At 46.3% G+C, this 26,484-nt stretch overlaps 1 protein-coding gene across 3 annotated transcripts in view; it reads right to left on the bottom strand.

Annotated features, from left to right (window-relative positions):
- SNX29 (sorting nexin 29) overlaps positions 1 to 26,484 on the bottom strand; it is a 1,557,993-nt gene that overhangs the window by 845,176 nt on the left and 686,333 nt on the right. The gene's annotated exons all lie outside the window — the stretch shown is intronic.

Raw genomic sequence — 26,484 nt, 5'->3', positions numbered from 1 at the left:
AAAGCGGGATATTCTCATCTCATCTAACCGGAGAGCAATCATGAGCCTCTGCTTGTGCAGGCTGCTAAGCTAAAGGGCACATCTTCCAGTGATCTGAACGTTTGTGTCTGCAATGAGCGACATTATGGTGGATTAAACTGCTGAAAGATGATCTAAAAGTGCAACACTGCTTTGTTTTCTTTATAAAACGCGAGATGCACGGTCCTAGTGAAAGCTCCATAATAAAGCGTTCTGGGTTTTTACAATAGTACCTGTGTTCTGACACTCAAAAGAAATGCATATCATAGTTTTTGCTGACAGCCTTGGGGGAGCAAGCAAATGATAGTACACATGTTGTGTATAATCACACAGCACTCCATTTACAGAATTTCTGCCATGTTATGTGATGTTATTTTTATAGTCCGACTTTTATATTGTGATTAAAAATGTTGTCCATTGTCTTCTTACTGATAGTGCCCATGGTGGGCATCTCATTCTAGGACAAGAAATCCAAGCCCCACTAGCTTCTCTGGTTGTTAGTATTACATGCCCCATCCTTGGAATCTGCTTGTGCGAGTTTTCATCATGGTCTCCTTTCTTACAGCACCCTGTCTCTCCTTGTGAGATTTGCAGGCGATGATGTCCTGTGTGGGGGAGATATCAATGCAGCTTTGGATCCACAGATCATCCTCTGCATGGTGCTCAACCCAACTTAATGAATAGGATTATACCTTCTGTTTGAAAGGTCCCAGATCTCACTCTCACATTGATTATTTCCTGGTATCATTAGCACTGACTGATTACATTATAACTGTAGATTATTTTTAAAGATCCCCATATCTTTCCTAAATTCCACAAAGTAGAAACGTATGACTCCTTCCGTAGAGGGGGACATCTGGGCTGCTGTCAATCAGAAGATCGGGCACGGGTTCTGTAAAGGGTGGATCGGGTCATCCACTAGGTTTATGATGATAAGGTGGGTAAGGTGAGTATGTCTTTAATATTAGCTTCCTTAGTCACCTTGCTTCAGGCTGCTGACGTGCTCATGAGGGGCACCTCAGACCCGGTAGTTTGGGCTGTAGAACCTGTATCCAGATGTACCAGGAAGAGTGAAAGTCTCAGTGGTCAGACTGCTACCTCCCAGACTCCAGGTGATCCTTCTTGGGTTGTTAAAAATGACAGTAGCTTAAAGCCTAGCCATTAAGTTGGGTGACATGAGTGGCCTTTGGCATCTAGGCGCTACTGTGCACACTGCTGTTATTTAGCACTCCTGAACGCCTCCTGACTTTTCAAAAGCTGCTGCACCCAGTGGCAGTTCTTTTTAAAAGCCCCAGCTACTTTAACTCTCCCTCAACGCTAGATGGAAAGTAACAGCGAAAATCTTTAAAAATCTATTGCCCCGGTATCCATTATGCCAGGATGTCGACGGAAGCTTCATTATATATGAGAGGCACCTGAACCCCTCATCCAGGAAAGCACTTGTTGTTCTGTATCAGTCTGTTGGGACGGAAAAGTCCCCTGCTTGGTGATGGACATGTACCCCTGCCCTGAGTGCCTCCAACTACAGTGAAGACTGGATCCCTGGTGCTGATTTTTGTTGTCATTGGGGAACATGGATCGTGCGTGAGAGCCATGGCATAGGCCTGTGTCAGAGATTGCAGTCTTTTTGGACCAGGAGGTGCGTCCAAAGCGCTACCCTCATAGTGGTGAAAGGCTACAGCCTTTGTCAGGAGTTAAGCTCATGTAAAGTTCAGCTGTTGCATGTTTCATTCACCCTTGGCCTACATCAGGTTAGCATATAGTGCTGTGGGGTGGATGTGTTACATGCATGTGCTGGGTGTATGTGTGGCTGTAAATGGTATAATTTCTGGAAGATGTAGTCCTGTTCAGTGAATGCATGATATATGCACATGCTGGGTGGGTGTACGTATGCCTGCAAATGGTACAATACATGAAAGATTTGGGATTCCATTTTGGATGACCCAGGGCTGGCTGGAGTTGCATGAGGAGATAGAGGAAACCTACCGCCCCCAAGACAGATTTCTGTATTTCTGCATTCTTGTAAGCTGTGTGGGACACACTGGAGGAAAGGAGAGCCAGGCTCTTCAGTATACTTCAATGGGTGCTCTTAGATACAGAGATAGGTCACTGGAAAGTGGTCTGGGCATATCTCAGAAAGGAGATGGGGCTGATGAGAAAATCATAACAAGTAGTTCTGATGCCCTAAGCTAACCTTTTCATACACATCACTGTGGCTGAAATCCAAGTGTGGACGTCTGGTCTCTCCCATGGCCTGTGTTGTGGGACTATCAGATTTGGAGTAGCTCCTGCTGTAACAGACTGTTTTCTGGAGGAAGAGCAGGGCAGATAAGAGGGCGCCTCAGAAGGAAGCAGACCCCCGACGTAAACTTCAAAGGCTCGGACCCTAAATCATATTTGGTTTCTGGAAGTGGACCATAGGAAAGGGAGATCGAGGTCCCCAAAATTGTGAACTGTCTAGAAGCCAGACAGGCTGTGAGAGAAGGGGAACCTCTCCAAGACTTCTGTCTGTGAAAACAGCGGGAAGCAGCTGCTTGCCAGTCTCCCAGTTTGGTTAGGGGACATGACCAAGGGACAGCCAAGACTACATGCACCTAGAGCCCGTAGCACCAGTGTCAGCCTGCATGCCATGTTCAACGCGCCCTGTAAGGAAGAAGAGAGCTGGATCAAGCGAGGTCCAGTGAGGAGATCCTGGTGAGTAGATCATTGAAGGGAGGTGTGAGGAGACAGCTGGTTCACCACTGGGTTGTTGCCTGTGTGCAGGTTTAAGTCGGCGTCTCCTTTATGCCAGAGGTTGGCCGCGGTAAAGAGGAACCTGCCGCAGTGCAGATCAAACAGTCGCCCGAGTGAAGAGCAGGTGTGTTGACCCTGTATGCCTGAGGAGGACAAGGAGCGCCGCCTGGTGCATGCCATCGTCAAGAGCAGAGGCCGCCGTGGTGACCTGTGAGGGCCCGAGCCCCAACTGAGGATTGGAACCAGGAAACACAGACAATCCCCCCTCCCCCCTTTGAGGGGAAGAGAAAAGAGACTCATTGCTGCACTGGAGGAGGGCTGAGGACACCCAGCAGAGCGGCACATGTGCAACTCACGAGAGGCAGCCATTGCAGCTGCCGCACGCCCATGATAGATGCTCTTGGAGACTTCGGTCAGACAATCCCTGCTGGTGCAGGTAAAACTGAACTAAGGGTCGGAAGGCCTCGGGGAAACTTATCAGGCATATAGTGCCTCAGCACTGGAACACTTCTGACTTTTCTAATGGAGCGGGTTTCGTGAGACTCAGACTGCTAAAAAGAGCTAATCTGAATGGTGCCTATAGTAAATGGGGAATAACCAATACCGCTAGTGAGAGGGAAGTGGGACTCAGGCAATGCCCATTAAACACTACAGCCCTGACCTCAGGGGGCTATGTGTATTGTTTGTGTATGACATATTTCACTTTGTGTTCATATATAAATATTACTTTTGTCATAATAGAAAGCATTTGACTGGACAATCATTTATTGATGACACCTCCCCCTCTCAGAAGCCTTAGAATGCTGGGCCCATGATACTAATGTCAGTCAAGTGCTAAAGGGGTACTTGGCCCAGTTGCTCTGATTCCATAGTAGTTCGGGCCCCAGGACATCAGTAGTAAAAGGCCTTAACCTCCAGACCTGGGCCCAGTAGCTCTTGTTTGCCACATTGCTCTCTGAACGTGATCTGACAGGGTCTACTGTGAACTTCGTTATTGTTTCATATCTGGACCCTGGTCTCTTGTTTCAGTGTATAGTAGAGCTCAGTCCAAGCTTGGATTCCAGGAGCACTGTGGGCATTTTCCTCATTCCCCCATCTCTCTGCTTCGTTTTCAGCTTCATTTGCAGTACAGGATTGAGTTGGATCACTTCGAAACAACCCCACACCCAGTACACAGTGCTCTTAGCATCCCTCATCATTAAAAAATCATGGCTCATCGAAGTGGGCTCTTCTCTGCAAACGGGCTAGTCTGCAGTCCAATCATGCCATTGGGCTCTCTGCTTCACAATCCACTAATCCGGCGGTGAGCCTTGAATCCACAAAAGACAACTGCTTCAGTCATTACGGTCATGGCAACTTCTGCGCCATTAGAGTGACCGACAAATTGTTAGCTGGGCAGTGCTCTAATATCTAATTGGGAACGTATGATGTATCAGAAGTCTGCTCCTCAAAACAGGGAGAAAGGTGGGCAGCAAGAAATCTGGGATTACTTATATTATCCACCAGAAAGAGAATTACCAAAGGTAAGTAACTGATGGTTACTGCAAACCGTAGAATTCTCACCTTTTGAAAAGATACCAACGCAGGAACCCTTCAAAGGCAGCAGTCTGAGGAATGGACATCACAACAGAAAGTCCTGCAGGACTGATCAGGCAAAATGGCTTTCTAGTGGACCTGGAGCAGATACAGTTGTGTCTGATGAAGGTGTGGACAGATGCCCACATTGCAGCCTGCAAGATGTCCAGCACCTGAACACCCTTAGCTAACAGTCTAAGGTGCAGTTTTGGCTCAGATGAAATGAGCCTGATGGCCCCCAGGAGGCCAAGGCATAGCACATTTTGATAGAGAGGTTGATCCATCGTGAGAGGGTCTGTTTCTGAACAGCTCTTTCTTTCTTTGCACTAGCCTGTCGCAATTAATAGTTGGTTGTCCATATGGTGCTCCTTAGACAGAGAACAACTGTGCATGTGTTCAAGGACCATGTAAAGGTCCCAGTGTAGCATAATAAAATATGTAGGAGGAAACGTAGTGAGTGCTGGATGATGTAGGGAAAAACATCTGTCGCAATTCAGGTTGGCTTCCTTCATTCACCATAGGCGGTTCCAGGTCACCTCATCTGAAACACAGATGCTGTTCTGGAGACTGGTGAAGCTTCCACTGCAGAATGCCATTATCCATGAGGACCAGGAGACCGAAAAGCCTCAGAACAGTCCAGATTGGCACCCAGGAACAAACCTGAAACATGGGGGAAATACCCTGTATGACTTACAGCAGATAGAAAGGCTTCGAAAAACACAGGGTCCAGAAAGGCCCCTACAAAGGCAACTCTCTGTACTGGCGGGAGGTTGGATTTACACTCATTGGTGGAGATCCCCAAGGAGAGCAGTAGTGAGATTTAATCTATAGGAGATCCCTAACTGACAGTGGCAAGCCCCCCTTCAACAGTCAATAGTGTAGACATAAGAGTAGATCAATTCTCAACCTTAGAAGGAGAGCTGTGTCTACTGCTATCAACTTCGTGAACACCAGATGGACATAGGTGAGGTCGAAGGAAAGGATGGTGAACTGGAAGTGTTACGACACTACCACGAAATGGGGGAAATGTCTGTGGAAGTGAAGAAGTACACATCCTTCAAATCCAAAGGGCCAATCCTATCCCCAGGGTCTAGAGCAGATGAGACCTGGGCCAGAGGAGCTTTCAAAAGAGATTGAAAATCCAAGATCAGTAACAGCTCAGCATCTTTCTAGGGCACCAGGAAGTACATGAGTAGCATTCTATATCCCCTTCTATCTTGGGGACTCTCTCTCTATTGCCCATTTGACAAGCAGTGTGTGTACTTCCTGTGAGAGAATCACGACATGAGCTACAAGCCTGAGCAAAAACAGGAGGAAAAGAAGGGAGCAGACACAAGAGGAAGAGCATAACTGTAAGAAATTGGGTTATTAGTTGAGAGGGCTGGAAGCTTCTCTCAGATAACAATCATAATCCATGTCAGAGCGAACCGCAAGCCACAAAATGACCTGTGGTTAACTCCCTGGTAGCTTGGCACAAAGCAGTCAGGCTTAACTTAGAGGCAATGTAAAGTATTTATGCAGCACTCAAACACTACTAAAGTGAAAACATAAAACAAGAGAACTTTCAAACTAATTTAGAACAATAGAGTACATTTTAATAAATAAACTGTAGAATGACAATAAAACAATCAGTAGAACTGGAATGTAGTCCCGCGCTCTTCGCGAGCGGGACATCAAAGATGGCGCCCGTGACTAGACCGCCGGAACAAGGAGACAACGCGCGAGCCCGGCAAGCAGAAGGACAAATAGCGGGAACAGAGAACAGAGCGTCGCTCTACGCTGCTCCCGACGACTGCGAACCCGGTGAACCAGAGAGAACACTGAGCCAGAAGGAAGACGCCGGGACAAACGAGAGCTCCCCCACAGAAGAACCGCCCAGTGGCAACATGCACGAGTCCAGCCGACCCGAGGAAGTGGAAGAGGGCGGCAAGACTCTGACAGCCATGACCCCGGAGGGCCGTGGCTGTAGGCAAGTACCGTTTTTTAGTTATCTTACTGTGGGCTGGTGGAGGGCAGGACTGTGAAAAGCCCCCTGGTCCACTTCTCCTTCCCCTCCCTTTTTTTTGCATCCTCACCCATTACACTACTTCCCCTTTCTGGCCTTATACACACTCCTGGTTGTGGGTGTCGGTGGAGGTGTATTATCTAGCCCAAGCCTCAGGTTGCTGATTCTGTTGTCCTTTTGTTTCCCTTGAGGGTGCAGGCCACATATAAACCCCCCCCCCCCCCCGCCCGGACTTCCTGGCAACAAGGAGGAGCCGACCAGTAACCACCACAACCTCGTACCAGGCCGGAAGATCATCGAAGCAACCCTCACCGAGACGCAGACTGGACTAGCATTTGAGGAGCCCCTTTTCGCTCCTCTTTTTTAACCTCTCTTCCCTTCCTTTTTTTGGACTTCACACAACCCATAGACTGTCCCTAGCCAACCAGACAAATAAAACATTCACCACCCCTCACTTTTGTTTCTGCGTCCTGTTTAGCTGGGCTTCACAGTGGTGTCAGAAGTGGGATCGCGTCATTAAAGCCAATATGACCCAACCCGTCACCATGGAAGACATGCTCGCCCAGTTAGCTGAGGGACAGAGACACCTACAATTAGTCCTTGAAAGTCAAACACAGGCAGCCCAAAAAGAAAGAGAAGCCTTCCACTCTGCCCTGAAAGAGCAAGCTACCCTGTTGGTTACAAACCAGCAAGTCCAGGATACGGCTATCTTATGACTTACTGACGCCATAGCGACGGCCCGGGTTCATCCTAATATTCCCAGCTCTGTGCTCCAGAAATACCAAGAAGGGGAAGACCTCGACTATTTCTTTGTAAATTTTTAGAGGGTGGCCACGACTGCTAGCTGGCCTCCGGAACGATGGGGTCAGTATATAGCCCCCCTCCTGTCCGGTGAATTGCAAGCCGCCTATCAGGCTGCTAACCCCGCTTGTCTCACACCCTACCCCGAGATAAAGAAGACAATCTTCGAAAGGCTGGGGAATGATACAGAATACTATAGGTCTAAATTCCGCAAGGAGAAGTGGGTGGCGGGCGACAACCCCAGAGCCCTGTACTATTGATTCAGAGACTTGGGAGAAAAGTGGTTACAACCTAGCCACTCCACTATGGAGGAGGTGACAGAAAAAGTATATCTAGAGCAGTACTTGGAGGCCCTCCATACCAACACCAGATCTTGGTTAAGGCTACACCCTCATTTGACCGTACAAACAGCGGTGGTCTTGGCCTGTGCCTACCACCGATCCCCGGACTTTAGAGCCCAATCCGTAAAAACACCTCCAACCCTCACCCACAGAACACCCCTCAGACAGACCGAGGCAGAAACGCTAGCGTAGGAAGAGGGCTGATGAAACCACCTAGACAATTGCTCCTTTCGACCTCAGGTCCTCAGTGTTTTAAGTGCATGGAGTGAGGGCACATAGCTAGAAACTGCCCAGAAAAAAGTGAGACGGCAGAACCTATGGAGGTTGGCTTGACCCGGGGAAGGGTATTATCTACAGGAGGAACTGGGTCCCAATATAGAAAGACCATCCATCTCAATGGCCGGTCTATCGACGCCCTGTTGGACAAGGGGTGTCACCACACAGTAATATCCCAATATCTGGTCCCCATTAGCCACATTAGAAGCGAGGCACAAATATGGGTATCCTGTGTCCACGGGGACGTTCGGCTATATCCTGTAGCCAATGTCCTTATGGAGATAGATGGGGAACCCCTGGTGCGACAGGTCGGCATAGTCCCAGCTCTCCCAGAAAAAGTTATATTAGGAACAGATCTTCCCCGGTTTGATGAGTATTTGGCTAGCGTATCCCAAAAGACCTCTGAGACAGAATGGCTACAAGAAGCACCCTTCTCTGCCTCTGAATTTCCGCAAAGCAAGCCCAAAGTTCCAAAGTCCAGGTTGGAAAAAAGGAAGGAGCGCTGGCTTATGCAAGGTCCCTATGTCCCCCTGTTACTTGTCTTCTTTCCTCCCCAGAAGAGAGCAAGTGGCCGGCCCGTAGCTTCAGGACAGCTCAACGAGACGACAGCACTCTGACCGATGCTTGGAATCAAGCCTACAAAAAAGACCCTAACAAGGTAGGACCATACTTTCTTATTAAGAGGGGTCTCCTTTATCGGATCAGTGGGACTTCTCCTTCAAAATGGGAACAGCTCCTGGTTTCCCTTGCGTTCAGAGAACAGGCTTTGCATATAGCTCATAGTCAGGTTGGGGGTGGACACTATGGACAAGAGCACACTCTGCGCTATTTGCTAGAGAAGTTCTACTGGCCTGGAGTGTAAATGGAGGCTGCCAGGTTTTGCGCCTCTTGTCCTAGATGTCAGTTAGTCAGTCCATCCACAGACAAAAAGGCTTTGTTAAGGCCCTTGCCTATAATCGATGTACCCTTCAAGCAGGTAGGCATGCACCTGGTAGGCCCCCTTTTACCCTGATCCCGGGGTAACCAATATATACTTGTTTTAGTTGACTACGCCACCCGATACCCTGAGGCGATACCGCTAATGAGCACGACCACCACCATGGTTGCTCAAGCCATGATCTCTTTTTTTTTCAAGGGTTGGTTTTCCCTCAGGGATCCTAACCGATGAAGGGACTCCCTCCATGTTCAGGTTGATGAAAGAAGTCTGTACCTTACTGGGTATTCATCAACTCCGTACCGCCGTTTACCATTCCCAGACGGACGGTCTGGTGGAACGGTATAACCGAACCATAAAGACCATACTTAAGAATGCATCACAGATTCAGGGAAGGACTGGGACCGAAAACTCCCACTGGTACTATTCGCTATACGCACTCACGAACAATCATCAACTGGATTCAGTACCTTCGAGCTTGTCTTCGGCCGTAAGCCCCGCACCCTTCTAGACATGACAGTGGAGCAATGGACCAAGGAGGAAGAGGAGGGGAGACCTCTGTTAACATACTCCGCTGCCCTAAAACAAAATCTCACAACTCTCTGGGAAGAGGTACACCAAAATCTTGAGACGGCCCAACAAAAGATAAAGAAACTCTATGACAGGGGTGCTCAGATCCGTCAACTGACCGTCGGTGATAAGGTATTCATATTAAGGCCCACATTCGAAAAAAAACTTTTAGCAACTTGGCAAGGCCCCTAACCGGTCATCAGTCAGGTAACCCCTGTCACCTATAGAGTAGCTATACCTAGAACTGGAGACCGGGACAGGTCTACCACATCAACTTACTAAAGAAATGGGAGGACCCACCCTCTCTAGTCAGGAACCCCGTAGCGTCCGTAAACCACATCACCTGTACGAAGACCCTAGAAATACCCGACCGACCCTCGAGTTCACCACCTACAGAACGGCCCAATGTAGGGGAAACGCTCAGCAATAAAGAAAGAGCCCAGTTATATAGTTTGTTGGACAGTTTTCCAGGTGTGTGCTCCAGCACCCCAGGGAGAACCACTTTAGTATATCATGACTTAAACACAGAAGCAGGAACAGTCATAAAGTTAAAGCCCTACCGCATACCTGCCGTCAGACGACAGGCTTTGGAACAAGAAGTAGACTCCATGCTGTGAACCCTCACAGAGTCATTGGTGTTCTCCGGTGGTATAGGTGCCCAAACCGGATGGTAGCCTCCGGTTCTGCATTGACTTCCGCCAACTAAACGCACACTCCAAAGTTGACAGCTACCCTATGCCAAGGGTTGATGAGCTCGTGGAGAGACTCGGAGGGGCCCGTGTGATGCCCACCATCGATCTAACAAAGGGCTATTGGCAGATTCCTCTCCATCCCGCTGCCAGGGAGAAAACGGCCTTCTCCACTCCCTCTGGCCTGTATCACTTTAAGGTCATGACCTTTGGACTACACGGAGCCCCTGCGATTTTCCAGAGGTTAATGGACGTCATTCTACGGGCTCACCAACAATACGCAGTAGCTTACCTGGATGATATTGTGGTATCCAACGCTGACTGGGAGACACACTTAGAGCACCTTCGGTGTCTCTTCTCCTCTCCACCAATCGGGTCTGACGCTCAATCCCAAAAAGACCACCCTGGGAACTAACCATATAGAGTATTTGGGGTACTCCATCCAAGATGGAACACTGCAACCACAACGCACCAAATTAGAAGCGATACGGAACATACCCCGACCAAACACTAAAAAGGACATACGGACCTTCCTGGGACTGGTAGGTTATTACCGGCGCTTCATTCCAGACTTCTCCTCCATAGCCTGTCCCCTAACTGATTTGTGAGCACAGCGGTACTCCAACAGCAGGCTAGAATGGAGGGAACCCCAAGAAAATAGCTTTCAGACCTTGAAAACCCTATTGTGCTAGGCCCTGGTACTGATGTGTCCCGACTTTGAAAAACCCTTCGTCCTATAAACGGATGCTTCTGACCGTGGGTTAGGGGCGATCCTATCTCAACCTGACCATAAAAGCGAATTGAGGCCAATATTATATCTCAGCCGTAAGCTGTTCCAACGAGAGACCCACTACTCAGCAATGGAAAAAGAATGTCTGGCCATCAAGTGGGCTATGGGGGCTCTGCAATATTACATGTTGTGTCGCCCTTTCTTTTTGGTTACTGTTCATTCCCCTCTCACTTGGCTTGCCACTCACAAGGACACGAACCCCAAGAAACTCCGATGGTTCCTATCTTTACAACCTTTTTCTTTTCAGACCATCCATGCACCTGGCCGAGCTCAAGGGAATGTGGATTTTCTTTCACGATACCCGTCAGAAACATGGCCCGAACGTCCATGCCTAGAAGGAAGGCAATATAGTCCTGTGCTCTTCGCGAGCGGGACCTCCAAGATGGCGCCCGTGACTAGACCGCCGGAACAAGAAATAGGCTAATCCTTCCTGGAGACAACACGTGAGCCCGGCAAGTGGAAGGACAAATAGCGGGGACGGAGAACAGAGCGTCACTCTACGCTGCTTCCGACGACTGCGAACCCGGTGAACCAGAGAGAACTCTGAGCCAGAAGGAAGACGCCGGGACAAACAAGAGCTTCCCCACAGAAGAACCGCCCAGTGGCAACGCGCATGAGTCCAGCCGACCCGGAGAAGAGGAGGAGGGCAGCAAGACTCAGACAGCCACAACCCCGGAGGGCCGTGGCCGTAGGCAAGTACCGTTTTTTAGTTATCTTACTGTGGGCTGCTGGAGGGCAGGACTGTGAAAAGCCCCCTGGTCCACTTCTCCTTTCCCCCCATTTTTTTTCCCATCCTCACCCATTACACTACTTCCCCTCACTGGCCTTATACACACTCGTGGGTGTCGGTGGAGGTGTGTTATCTAGCCCAAGCCTCGGGTTGCTGACCCGGTTGTCCTTTTTTTTCCCTTGAGGGAGCAGGCCACATATAACTCACCTCCCCCCCCCAGACATCCTGGCAACAAGGAGGACCCGACCAGTAACCACCACAACCTCGTCCCAGGCCGGAAGATCATCAAAGCAACCCTCCCTGAGGACTAGCATTTGAGGAGCCCCTTTTCATTCCTCTTTATAAACCTCTCTTCCCTTCCTTTTTTTGGACTTCACACAACCCATAGACTGTCCCTAGCCAACCAGACAAATAAAACATTCACCACCCCTCACTTTTGTCTCTGCATCCTGTATACCTGGGCTTCACATGGAGATATTCAATTTTAGAGGTTTAGGTAAAAATAGTGCCAAGAAGCATATAGTGCTGTAATGTATTGCCTCGTGGGCCATTGTAGTTTTCCTTATGTTAGCCTAATTGTGCACGTTGTGAGCCGCATTTTCATTTGCACACGTTATTATATAAACCTGCTTGCTTTTGTGGCACACTGTACTTTCCTACATATGTTTTCGTGTTCTGTTCCTTTCCTAGGACTTAGTCTGAACACCACAGGTAAGGTCAAACAACAATGACCCTTGTTATTCTCTCTGGTCAGGCAATAGCACCTAGACACGACATGAGAACGCAGATGCTTCACAAGATTTTAAGCAAACATACGGAGCAAAGGTTCTGGGTCAAAACTGCTACATCAGCTGAGATGTAGAACGTCCATCTATGAATGCTAAGGTATGGGGTCTGCCGCTAATACCAGAGATCTTTGATATATAATTACTCAGCTTCAGTAGAAAGGAAGGGGAGTTAAGGATATTCTGTCTCATAACAATTACTGCACTTTAGGACACAATAGTTAAAATAAATATTCTAAACTTCCTTTGTGTCTCTTGTTTATTTTATTGTGGACGAGTGAGTGAGGGAAAGGGTATGTCCAGTTACTGCGATCCCTGAGAGGGTTGGGAGTGTTGTGTTCTGGTGTGCCAATTCACTTGCTTCTCTGGTAAGGTTAGGAGGGCAAGCGAGGCGCTATAGCTAGTCGGACTTAGGCTCATCGGTACTGAGGTGGTATGGTGACTTATCCCTAATGCCAATGTTCTATGGTCCCAAGCATAGTTCTGTTCCTGAGCACAATCTCTGCAACTTGAATGTTATCTGGTTGCGCTAGACCGTCAAAAAGTCCAGAGTTCGGGCCGACCACGATGGTCTGCAAGTCGGACACAAAAATCAGATTAGTCCAGGTGAAGAGTTACCTTCTCAAGTCCAGAGGAAAAAGTTCCATTCACACTGGAGAAGGACATGTGGAAAAGGCTTCAGCATGAAGGACAAGTCGAGATTCGCAGACTGTTTTCGCTGTAGCGTGAAGACCCGATCGTCACTGGTGCTTCCCAGTCACTGGTCTTCAAAGACAGTCGTTATAGGCGCAAAGAGAAGGTCTCGCCAATACTCAGCATTGGGAGGCATCGTGGGCGGCAGAGTCTTGACACAAACGGGCCTGTCTGCAGGCATGAAGAGCCCAAACTTCAGGATTTTTACTTTTTGTTCAGAAGGAGTAAACTCCAGAACCTGGTGGCACCTCGTGGAGATCAGGACTCACTCCAGGCAGAGGACATCCATAAGCAGAGCCCGGGCAGTTCGAGTTGGTGCTGGTAAGCTGGGCATTTGCAGGGAGGCCTCTGGAAGCTTATTGTGTCGCTGTAGTTAACAGAGGACGCTAGCCCTTGGAGCCACTCTGGTGGTCCTGAGTTCAAGGAAGCAGGTCCAGCCTTCCCTCCTCAGACATCAGGGCAGCACGGCAGTCCTTCTTACAACAGAACAGTCCTTTTATCCCCAGATCCAGCCTTTGTTTGAATGAAAACCCCTAAGCCCCTTCAAAACTAGTACTGTAAATTCACCTGCCCTTCATGGGTTTGGCTGCTTGCCATATACTGTGACAAAAGGCAGGGCAGGTCTGGTGTCAGATAACTTTGTGTGTGCTGTAGGGTAAGTTTTTTGATGTGTAAGTGGATTTGGGTACAACCCCCCCCAACCATCCTGATAGGATGCCCCATCCTGTCCACACCTAGCTCCCTTTTGTCCCCATGTCTTGAAAGAATCAACAACTCATCACAGGAGAGACAGCCACAGTTATGTGAACCTATTTACTAGCAGAAAGGCACAGATAGTTTGGGCAAAAATGGCCAATTTCCTAAAAGTGGTATTTCTAGAAATGTGACTTAAAATCGGACTGGACATTAAAGTGGATTTTAAATTACAATTCAAAATAGTCCAAGATGTATTTCTCCATTTGTTAGCCTATAGGAGGAAGGGATTTAATACACTGAAAAACTGCTTTAATGGTTTTTTCACTCCCAGGGCATGTAAAACATAATCCCATATGTCCTAAGTTTTAAAAACTATGCTCCCTACCTAGGACCTTCTAGCGCCAAGGGGCATGGGCTTATAAGTAAATGATATGTACTAATCAGGTATATGCCAATTGTACCAAGGTTTAGGTAGAGAGCACAAACACTTTACCACTGGTTAGCAGGGTGAAAGTGCACAGAGCCCTCATGCCAACAATAACTGGTTCAGAAACAGAAGGAGAAAATCTGGGGGTGGCCCTACAGAAAGTGCCAGGTCCAGCAGTAACCATTCTAAACAATCTCTAAGATCCAGCAGACTGCTGTACTTGCACACCAGCCAGACACAACTGAATCATGTGCTCTGCTAGCTACAGATGCCCAATAAGGGTGGCAGGTGCAGCACTAAACAAGGAGAAGCAGGAGGACTCATGCCCTGGCTAATGGCCACAGTCTCTATCGCCACTCCTGACTCCACACAAAGGCTGAGTGGCCTTATGGATAGATTGCAAAAGCTTCATCAGGCGAAATACAAGGCCCCTTGACTGGCACTGTAATTTCTGAGACTCCTAGTGAAATTGCCAGGTGAAGCACACCAAGGTTGAGTGTGTCTTTTCTTCGAAGAACCAGGACCCATCAAAAGGCAAGTTCATCAGGGATGCCTGCACGTCACAAGAAAAACCTGTAGCATGCATTCAGGCATGGTACTGGGCCACCACACTGGAGCCCATCTCGTGGCCAATATAGTCTTTGGTGTCAAGACCATTCCTCAAAATGTACTCGTCTGCATCTTGTCCATTGTGAACTGTTTAAGAGAAAAAGTTCCTGTGCTCCTCTAGTAAGGTGAGCATGATCAACCTTGCCATATGCCAGAGGCCATGACTGTACCGCCCCCAAACCACATTAAAAGACATCCGAATCGGATTGACAGAGAAGAATATTCACTTTCCAGTGCATCAATGCTCTTTACGTCCCTGTCTGCAGCAACCGTAAGAAAGGCCATTGAGGTTTACCTCAATGGCAGACACTTTACAACTGGACTTTCTGGGGTCATATGTTCTGGCATCATGACGGTTACCCAGGGCAGGCTCATGGCACCTATCAACAGGTTCACTCACTGGCAGCGCTGAGCAAGGCTTGGACTATGCCGCCACCAAAACCTCTGTCAGAGCTTCAGTGAACTGAAGCAATGGTTCGTAAGTTGATGGATTTGGTGACAAAATATCTGTAAGAAAATTTGCCTTAGTCTCTCCCTCAGGCAATAGCAACTCTGTGGCTATGCTACTACCGCAAAAAGAGGCACTCTATTCAATAAGAGTACCACAAAGCAAGTTTAACTCTATCTAAGGAGAGGTGTCAAGTCCACCAGCATTTAATAGGTTTAAATATAGATACTAAGAGAAAATTAATAATTAGCGTGCCTATGTATTGTTGTTTTGTTTACATGTCAGACCATATTTTTCAATTCTAAAACCTTGATCGCCACAATTCCATTCACACCTTGACCACAGCAAGATGAGTTTAGACCCAGCATTAAGTGCATAAGCATTTTTCACACTCCTCTTCTACTAATTGTAAGTTTTAAAAGCTGTGGCATGTTTGTATGCAGTGCTGATTTTTACAGATAAATACAGACAGAAAACCATCTCTGTTCCTTATTTTAACATTTTGGAAAATACAGAAAATAGGTTTTTTTCTGGACTATTCTCACTGCAGTTATTCTTGGGTGAGAGGCCAGTACCTGCGCAGACTGACAGATAGGGGAGTTTAAAAAAGAAATATATTTCATAATAAAGTTTAAATAACTGTTGATTTCAAGATTATTGAGCCACTCCACAATTTAACTTTTTTCAGATGATTGCATTGCAATGGAAACAGCTAAAACCCGCTGGACATTCAAGCATGAGTACATCTTTATTGCTTAAATAAAAGTGGTACTATACCCATTGCAGTTTCATTTTTACGCAAAGCACAAAATAAATACATATAAAAAGCAAAGAATAAATATGGATTTATGCAGAAGGAAATGTCCCAAAAATAAATACCACGAAACCGAAGCCCGATTCATATATACTGCAATTACTTTTACAATAAACTGAAACCTCATTTAGTTGTCTTTCCATACCAACAAGCCACCTGGTTAAAATAACAAGACTGCCTGTTTTAACAGATGATTTAGGTAGCTGTCTAAAACTAAGGGGTGGAACATCTCTAGTTTGCCAAGGTCATAGTTAAACCAGCAAAAAATAGTACAAAAGGGAAGAAGCTGGAGGGTGGGGGCCAGACACAGACCTACTTTAGGCACTAGCTGCTGTTACTAACTTTGTCAGTCATAGATCCCAACGTTATCCTTCTCCAAGTGGACATGTTCAACACTTAAACCAGGCACAGAAATGATGAAGGAATAGCAACATGGCGAACCTTAAGTTATAAAGATCTCCCACATACCTTCTCAAGGGCTGCGAGGAGGTCAATGAAACAGGCAAACTATTTGCCCTCAATTGAAAACCTCTAAGTAACACTCCACTAGACAAACACTTGATAGGCTATATTAATCTTAATCTGGTGGAATAAACCTTAACTCCTCTATATTTATCTAAACACTGTGGGAGAGATCTTACAAAAAGTTTTGAGGCAGAGTCTAACTGGTGCATTAATCGACACGACCCAAAATCTTCCCTGTAGCCCTTTTTATGTAATGGTTTATTGAGAAATATAAACAAATGGAGTGCATGTCACGTCTCAGAACTATCAGCGCATAAAGAGGTATGTGCAATGCTGCCCAGAATTCTAGTGCCTTTCAAGGACATCATGCTGTACCATTGGAAGCTATTACATCACAGTAAGCACACCAGGAATACCTTTACATGGGGGGGGGGGGGGTGGTATCCGTCATTCAGTATATATATATATATATATATATAACTTTCAGGGTAGGAGCGGAGCGGAGCTGGGCAAAAGTTTGGAAATTTTCACGAACATTCGTCAATCGGCACCAACAAGAAGCCTCCGATTAGGGAGCCCCCAACCCTTCAGGGCGGCCTCGTGAAACGGGCACGGAGAAGCCCGCTAATTCCATCAAGAAACAAACGAATGAGGCCCACTTCTGGAAAGGAACGTATTTATTTCCAAGCATTGCCGTACATGAGCCCTCCATAATCCAACATGCACATTATTCATCTCCGTTTCAACCTTTTTTTAAAACTCTTCACATCGAGGTCAGGACACAGCAGTACAGCCAGATATTAAGCAAATCCTGAGTTTATTAAATAAACATCACCATCGGCTGCGGACACACACAAAGACTGAAGCGTTTCAGCCGTAGCTTTCAACATGCATATCATTCACACAGGGAAAGAATACTGTCATGAACAGAAAAAAAACACAGAAGAGTTCCAAAATACGAACGCACTTCCGGAGGTCAAGTCAGACAGTTTTAATGGTGTCAAACACAGCCCACCCAACATGTTTTGGCAAATGCCTTGGTCACTGGTCCATTCTCATGGCAATAGCACTACCTTTCTTAATCAAACAAATTATAAACTCATAAGTAGGACAACCTTTGACAAACATTAATCAAAATCATAGCACTATACTAAACTACCCACACACTTGACACCATAATTTCATATTCAACACACAAAAGCACCTTCTCACTATTAAGAATGTGGGACTCACTAGCTATGTCAAAGCCCAATATACAGATATTTAGGTGTCTTCATTAATTTGAAAAACTATGCCATAGCTCAAAGATGAGAAAATTCTTCTTCTGTTATGCCTCCGTGATTTTCTGTGCAAAGGCAAATTATTTATAATAGTCTCAAGCTCGTAAATAATGAAAGAACAAGTACACATTTATTAAGACAGAGATGCAGAAGACATTGGTTTTTAAGAATCTAATGCAGAAAAGTGTCTCCTATGGTTATTCCATTCCATTCCAAACAGCTTTATTCGACAGATTAAGTCATAAAAGCGCTTTACAAAATACAGATAAAAATTGGTTAAATAAAACATCTGTGACAATATAATATATAACCTAGATGGAAGGACAAACAATGGTAACCTTTAAGAAGATTGGTGAACATTCAGGAAGATACCATCTTTGGTCTCCGTTATAATTCAGTGGTAGGTTAGCTCTCTCCTTTTCTTCCCCCTGTCTTCCTCTACTTTCTCTTTTGTTTCCTGTAATAACTTTCTTGTGTTGTCATCCCTTTTCTCAGTAGCTAATATAAGTCATTTTTCTCCTCTTTTGGCCCCTGAAATATTTGTTTGATTCTTATCAAACATAATGCAATTATTGGAATGTTTTGCTTCAACTTTCAAAATAGGAAGTCTTATGTTATCATTTGTAATCACATTCCGGAATTGGGAATTATCCCTTTCCCTAGTACAGAATGTCGTCCTGTCTTGTTGGTGTGCCTATACATGTATATGTTTATTTATATGTATGTTATTTATATGTACCTTTTTATTTATGATTAACAGCCCTGAAGAAGTCCTGGTTCAGGACGAAACGCGTCGGCTGGTCTATCTGTAGAGTCATAGCAACTAAATGTTAAGTCTCTTGAAAATATCAAAAAATGAAAATAAAATGAATACAAGGAATGATCTCTGAAGAAATTTTATAATTGGAAATGAACTCTGTGCTCTTAAGTGTTTCGTGTGGTGCACCTCTTGTTTGTTGTTATACACTTTGATTCCCTAGGGAATAGGCATTGTAACAGTGGGTGCTACTGAGTGTGCACACGAATTTCCCTTAAATAAAGGGTTTGTACTTTGAGAGTAATAATAGGTTAGGTGCTGGTCAATTGAAGGCTCCACTGTTTTTGTTGTTTCAGGCTTCCACACTGCACTTAGAAAAATCGAATTTGTCCTGCTTTTTTTAATATACCAATGTGTCTCTGATCGGTAAAGAAAAAAAACAGCGGTCTCATTTCTTTTACACACATTTGTATTTAACAATTGCATGCTGCTACAAAATAACATGGCAGCCATCTCCTCGCACTTTTTAAATATATATATTTTTTTGCACGTGGATACTGTACAGTATGGCTAAACAATTAGGTCTCAGGACTGAGACAGAAAAGAGGCCCAGGCAACAAAAAAAAAGAGCCCCCCATTAATGAATTCGAAAGCTAAGAAAATGAAGCCCATGTTTGCAAATTGGGCCAGTTTTGAACTTGGAAAGACAAGCTGTATAAGTGTGGTACAAGGTATGGAAGACTGCATGGATTTGAGCTTGCTGCATGTGAAATTTGTTTCGATATCAGGGAGATCAACAGTAAAAACCGGTACAGCAGACCATAAAGCAGGCCCACAAACAGCCAAAAGATGGACCCACAGGATGACCTGTCAGGCCAATCCACTGCCTGGGCACTGCCTGATTGTTCTACGAGCCAGTCTGAACCTGACTCAAAGGTATTGGAGCGCTTTACATGAGCACCAGTTACATTACACAGTTTACTGTGGAATAGGATGGGACTCCATTTAAAAGACCAAAATCTATTTCAAGGGCTGTAGATGGAACTTTCTTGTCAGACACAGTACAGTTAAAGTTACTGAGGTCCATGTTACATGAGGTGAGGTACAGAAGGCCATGGCATATTTCACAATGGATATGTGACTGAAAAACACAAATAGGAGTCTTTGTCACTGATCTAGAATGGACTCCATTATTTCAACAAATCGATTTAGTGCCAGATGAATGCTCCAACCAAGGTATCTTAAAGAGCACCTCAGAGATCCTCCCCGTCCCCTTTGTTATGGTTCACAAAATCAATGTCCCGTAGAGCACAGGCAATCAAACGCCGCATCATCAACTTCAGACATATGCTGACATCATCTCTACCTCCAAAACGACCCTGGGGTTCAGGATAACGTCACAAATTGCATATATGATTGCAGAAGGAAAACTCCCTCTGCACTAATAGCTCCTAAACAAAAAAAATACTAGTAGTGGAAATACAGGGATAATATGGAGTCATTACCTGGTCACCGCTAACAGTCCATGTCTAGTACAAAAAGTCAAAAACTGCTCACACTTTGAGACTAAAACAACAGCACCACACCCGTCCCCAAATAAGCACAGTCCTCAGCTTCAGAATTACCAACTGCCTTTACTAAAATAAAATGTCTGCCACTACTACATAGTTCCTGAAAAATGCCACTGACAGGCTACATCGAGTAAGAAACCAAGCAGCCACATCAGCAAAGAAAAAAGTGCAGAAGACGCCTACCTTAAAAGGAACATATTTCCGATAGGTAAATTTTAAGCGTAGTTTTAATGTTCTCTTGCCCAATATTTGTCATCAGAATCTGAGTTTTTTTTTTTATTTATTTTTTGGGACCTTAGTTTGCAAGTACGTAAATCAGGAATTCTTAGCAAAAGTTTTTCACATTTTTCACCTTTAACAATCCTCACTTTACCATTTAACAACACACAGAGGCTGGCAGCACCATACTGCAAATGGCTTTCAAAAAGAGTACTTCTTTAGGTCGAGCCTAAAGCGGCAGTGTGCATACGCTGCTCGCTTTGCGATGCATGCAGTAATGGAGTATGGAGTGGAAACTCTGTGGAAGCTCCGCACACTCCCTGCTGATGTTTTTAATTGGTTTATGTCATTGTCTTTCGTAAATGCTGCCGTATGATTAAGAGGCTTGTTAGTCCCTCCTTATTATGGCCATGTCATCATTTGTATCCTACCATGGCTACTGGCCCCTTTACTACGATTGTTGCACGGGTTGTGTTATTTAGATTGTGAGCACTTTTTTTCTTTAATAAGGGTCGCCCCCCCTCCCGCAGTCCATGCCTTCTCGCCATACACTGCCCACTCTTTCTTTGCCCCCAGTAAATCCTTCTCTTTAGTCAGTGCTATGACCGCCCACACATCAGCGGAAGCCCATTTGTAGCCCTAACTTTTCTTTTGAGTAAGTGTCTGCACTTCAGGTGTTTTGAACAGATCTTGTGTGGCCCAGCCTCGGCACGCGCGTTGCCCAGCACCCGCTCGTGCACTGCCCAGCACCCGCTCGTGCACTGCCCGGCCCCTGCTCCTTGATTGGTACAGCAATGTTATCGCCCATTGGTAATCACCTCAGCACAGCTCCCTCGCTCTCTGAGGTCCCCTAGTAGGGGCTTTCACTGCTCAGTGTTTCCCCTACGATCAATTATCATCGCCATTAGTGACAGAACTCGACACACAAAGAAACATTATTTTCTGTTCTGTCGTTTTTAGAGTCATAGCGCTTCCCTTGCGAGTGATGTCTAAGAGCCCACAGATGCGCGTGACTCTTTCTGGGGGTGCGGGTGGGTAAAGAGGAGAGCCCTTTTACCATGCTGGGACACAACTTGCACACAGCAGTGAACGACTCAAAGACAGCACAAGGGAGAGACGTTGCTACTGTACAGAGCAGAATCCAATGACTGCTCAAGGGCACAGCAAGGCCACTGCAGGGGGGTGGGGCATGTAATAGTGATTGCTAAGAGGCACAAGGGCTGTACAGCTCAGCTGCAAAGAAGTGCAGGGGGTCCTACAGCTTCGCTGCTAAAACTTGCAGGGGCAACAGCATCATTTTAGAGAGACGCAGGGTCGAGTTAGGGCGACTAACTGCAGAGCCGAGTTAGGGCGACTAACTGCATCCAGGTAAATACAGACACTGTTTCAAGTTACCTACTAAGTGATAACCTACTGCATTCTGGGTGTTATGGTCTTGTTTGGCTACTATAAAACTAGTGCACACCTGAAATCAATGAATTTGTAGGTGAACAGTTCTGGGCAGGAGACACTGTCCCTAACGATCTGGAGTGAGATGGTCACCTTAGGCCGAGTGCCATCAGTACAGAAGTTCTCTGGCAGGGAGCACCGTTTTTGCGAAGATGCAGAGGTGTATCAGCAGTGAAACTCTAATGCAAGGGCCGGACAGCATCACTGCAAAGAGATGCAGGGGGTGGGTAGCATCACTGCAGAGAGAGATACAGAAGCCAGGCAGCAGCACTGCAGAGAGATGCAGGGTTTGTATTACATCGCTTCAGAGATATGCGGGGGCGAGCAGTATCACTGCAAGGGGATCCAGTGGCCAAGCAGCCTCACTGTAAAGATATGCGGGACCGAGCAGCATCACTGCCAAGAAATGTGGGGGCCGAACAGCATCACTGCAAAGAGATGCAGGGGCTGAGTAGCCTCACTGCAGAGAGAGATGCATGCACCAGGCAGCATCACTGCAGAGATATGCGGGGGCAGAGAGCGTCACTGTAAAGAGGAGCTGGGTATCGTCACCGCAGGGACGCGGGTACAGTGTAGCATCACTGTAGTGTGGAGCATGGGTGAGGCAGTCATAGAGGAGGCCTGCTGGGTACAAAGAAGATCACTTTATGGAGCCTGCAAGCAGCAAGTTAGAGAGGTGCACTGGCCACGCACTGTCAGTGCCTAGAGGTGCACCAACCGGCAAGACAATTCACGGCAGAGAGCTTCAGGTACTGATTCATATCACTGCAGAGAGAGACACTGGATTGTGAGCTGCATCGTTGCAGAACAGTGCTGGGGCAAGGCCATGTCACTGCACAGAAGTGCTCTAGTTTGGGAGCTGCATCCGTGCAGAGAATAGGAGCCGAGCCGCTGCACAGTGGAACACTAAACTGTGAGGAACACCGGTGGAGGGGAAAAACCATGACACTGCACGGAGGTTCTCCAGCTTGAGAGCTGCATTGGAGAAGACCATGTCACTGCCGAGAGGTGCACAAGATTTTGAGCTGCATCACTGCAGAGAGGTGGAGGGGCAAAACCATGACACTGCACAAAGGTTCTTTAGCTTGAGAGCAGCATTGGTACAGGGAAGTGCAGGGGTTGAGACATATCACTGTGCAAAGATGCACTAGATTGTGAGCTGCACCACTGCCCAGCGATGCAGGGATAAACCTGTCACGGCACAGTGGAACACTAGATTGCGAGGTGCATCCGTGCAAAGAAGTACAGGGGCTGAGCCCTGTCACTGCAGAGAAGGGCGCTGGACTGTGAGCTGTATCACTGTAGAGAGATGCAGGGCGAGCATCATTTCAGTGCACAGCGGTGCTCTAGCTTGTTAGCTGGATCAATGCAGAGAATTGCAGGACAGAGCCATGTCACTGCACTGTGGAACACTAGATTTCGAGGTGCACCACTGCAGAGACGTTCAGGGGCCAAGCCATGTCACTGCACAGTGGAACACTAGATTTCGAGGAGCACCAGTGCAGAGAAGGGCAGGGGCCGAGCCATTTCACTGCACAGCGGTGCTCTAGTTTGAGAGCTACACCAGCGCAGAGAAGTGCAGGGACCGAGCCATTAAACTGCACAGTGGAACACTAGATTTCGAGGAGCACCAGTGCAGGGGCCGAGCCATTTCACTGAACAGCGGTGTTCTAGCTTGAGAGCTGTATCGATGCAGAGAAGTGCAGGGGCTGAGCCATGTCACTGCACAGTGGAACACTAGATATTGAAGTGCACCAGTGCAGAGACGTGCAGAGGCCGAGCCATGTCACTGCACAGCGGTGCTCTAGCTTGAGAGCTGCATCAGTGCAGAGAAATGTAGGGGCGAGCCATGTCACTGCACAGCGGTGCTCTAGCTTGAGAGCTGCACTGGTGCAGACAAATGCAGGGGCAGGAACAGAGTCATGTCACTGAACAGTGGAACACTAGATTTCGAGGTGCACCACTGCAGAGAAGTTATGGGGCCGAGCCATGTCACTGCACAGCGGTGCTCTAGCTTGAGAGCTGCACCAGAGCAGTGCAGGGACCGAGCCATTAAACTGCACTGTGGAACACTAGATTTAGAGTGACACCAGTGCAGAGAAGTGCAGGGGCCAAGTCATGTCACTGCACAGTGGAACACTAGATTTTGAGGTGCAGTGCGCAGTGGCGCAGGGTAAAGGGGCGCTGTGTAGAGTGCCATAAAGTGGTGTAGTGGTGCAGAATAGAGTGGGATAGTGTTGAGTGATGCAGAGGGTAGTAGTGTTGAGTCGAGTGACAGAGTGCAATTGTGCAGAGTGGAGAGCAAGGAGTGGTGCAGAGTATAGCCCCGTAGAGTGCAGTGGCATAGAGTGGAGTACTGCAGAGTAGAGTGGCTTTAAGTTCAGTAGCGGAGAGTGCAGTGCTGCAGAGTACAGTACAGTGGCATAGATTACAGTTGTGTAGAGTGCAATGGCGTAGAGTGCAGTGGTTAAGAGTAGAGTGGTTGTGGCATAGAGTAGCACAGCGGGGAGTAGAGTGACGTAAAGTGTAGCGGTGTAGAGGATATTGTTTCAGAGTAGAGTGGAATGGCGTAGAAAGGAGTGGTACAGGTACAGTGCAGTTGCATAGAGTGTAATTGCATAGATAGAGTAAAGTGGTGGTGTAGAGTGCAGTTGCATAGAGTGCAGTGGTGCAGATTAGATTAGAGTGGTGTACAGTGGATTGGCGTACAGGGCAGGGGCATAGAGTTGAGTGTTAAAGAGTAAAGTGCACTGGAGTAAAGCGTATTGGCATGAAGTGCAGTGGCGTAGAGTGCAGTATTGCAGAGTGGCGTGGAATACAGTAGAGTACACCTGAGTTGTGCAAAGTAGATTGGTGTGGCCTAGACTGAAGTGGTGTAGAGTGCAGAGGCGAAGAGGGCATTGGCATAGAGTAGCGTGGTGAAAAGTGCATTGCATAGAGCAGAGTGGTACAGGAGAGAGGCGTAGCGTGAAGTGACATACAGTGCAGTGGCATAGAGTGGAGTGCTGCAGAGTGCAGCGGCATGGAGCGGAATAAAGTGGAGTGCTGCAGAGTAGAGTGACGTAAAGCGGAGTATGCATGGTATGGCAGTGCATTGCCATTACAGAAAACACATTTTCAATTGGAATGGCCATTACATTTGCACAGACATACAGTTTTATTAATAAAACTATACTGTGCACAAGCGAAAATGTGTGAAAATTGCATCACCCAGTGTAAGGATTTGATTTGATTTGATCATATTAAAGTATTTGTTTATAACACACTTCAGAAATAAAAAAAAATGCTTTACTTGTGTTCCTAATTCTGACATATTCTGAAATACTTGCACAGCTCATTTAAATGTTGTTGTGCTCTAGAAATAACGCCAGTATCCAGCAAGATTGTCACAAAATACTCTCAAAGAGAGAAAAGCAAACAAACCCCCACCCCTCCCCCAAAGACAGCGCCTGACATTTGACCTCGGTCTTGGAATGCACAGCAAATGTGACAAGATAAGAAGACGATTTAAAGGCCTGTTTACAGAAAGGGAGTTTGTGCAAGAGTACAGTAAACACAGTTTAGGCAATGGGAGGGACTAACTAAACATGTAGAGCCTAAAGCAAATAAAGGCAGAAAATGTCAATTACAAACCACAAAATCAATGGTAATCAATGGGCGGAATGCATTCCTAGGTCAACTTTCTGGAAGTTCCCAGGATGTCTTTAGCAAACCAGACAGCTGCCCTGTAGGCTGCGACCTAAACAAGCACTGGCAATGCAATAGGTCTCGCATTTACGCAAGTTTGAGCTATTGGCATTGTAAATGACAATGCCTTTTATTTATGCTTTGGTTTTTAAAACATAAATAAAAGGCATTGTCATTTACAATGCCAAAAGCTTAAATTCGTGTAAATGTAAGACCTATTGCATTGCAAATGCTTGTTTTCTTAAGCTGTTAATACTAGTAGTACTGCAGAGCAAAGTGAGTGCTGAAGCTAAAATTAAGGATTCTAATGGGAAACGGACACTGTCTTAGAGTAAATGTAAAGATTTGGGCAAAACCACCCCTTCATTCACATCAATCTGACCCTCCTACTCACTTGCTATTCTTGTCCCTCCTTTATTTGTGTAGTGTAAGAGGAGTAAAATATGGGCCTTTTTTATAATTACAACCATCAGTGAAAGCTGTCAGCGTCTAATGAAGGATAATGTGTGCTATAATAGGAAGCTTAAAAGATCGTTTTCATGAATAATTATTTTACATGACTCATTACATGCAAATTATTTCAGAATTGCTTTTTTCATATTTGGAAACAATATTTCCGTACTATCCAACAATGTAGTCAACACTTTTTGATAGTTGCTAATCTTTTAAAACAAGAGAAATACATTTATGGTGAAGCTGAATGTTAAAACTGATTGCACGGTTTTGGGCCTTCAATAGATTCAGCGAAATCCCAATTATCATAAATGCACAAAAATTAAGCGAGCTGAGTTGATGATTAGCATAGGGTAGCATGGCCCACTGGGTTACTGAGTGCCAATGAAATCTATGACAACATTATTGGGTGACCTTGAAAATGAGAAATTAATTAGTGGTTTTAACACAGCTCACGCGGATTATGCCCAGTGTCATAACTAGGATCAATGGGCATCGGCGTTGCCTGATCGAAGGCGAGGACAAGAAATGAATGGACATGAAATTTACACTTCCCATTGCCCGGCTGAGGTATCCTAGACACTGGGTCTATTGTGTAGTCTAGCAGCTATCACAGACACACAATGCACACACAGAAGATACAATTATAAAATATTCTTGGGGGATTTG

Source organism: Triturus cristatus, chromosome 10 (assembly GCF_964204655.1).
Source record: "Triturus cristatus chromosome 10, aTriCri1.1, whole genome shotgun sequence".
Classification (NCBI taxonomy): domain Eukaryota; kingdom Metazoa; phylum Chordata; class Amphibia; order Caudata; family Salamandridae; genus Triturus; species Triturus cristatus.
This window is presented reverse-complemented; position numbering and strand designations above follow the sequence as displayed.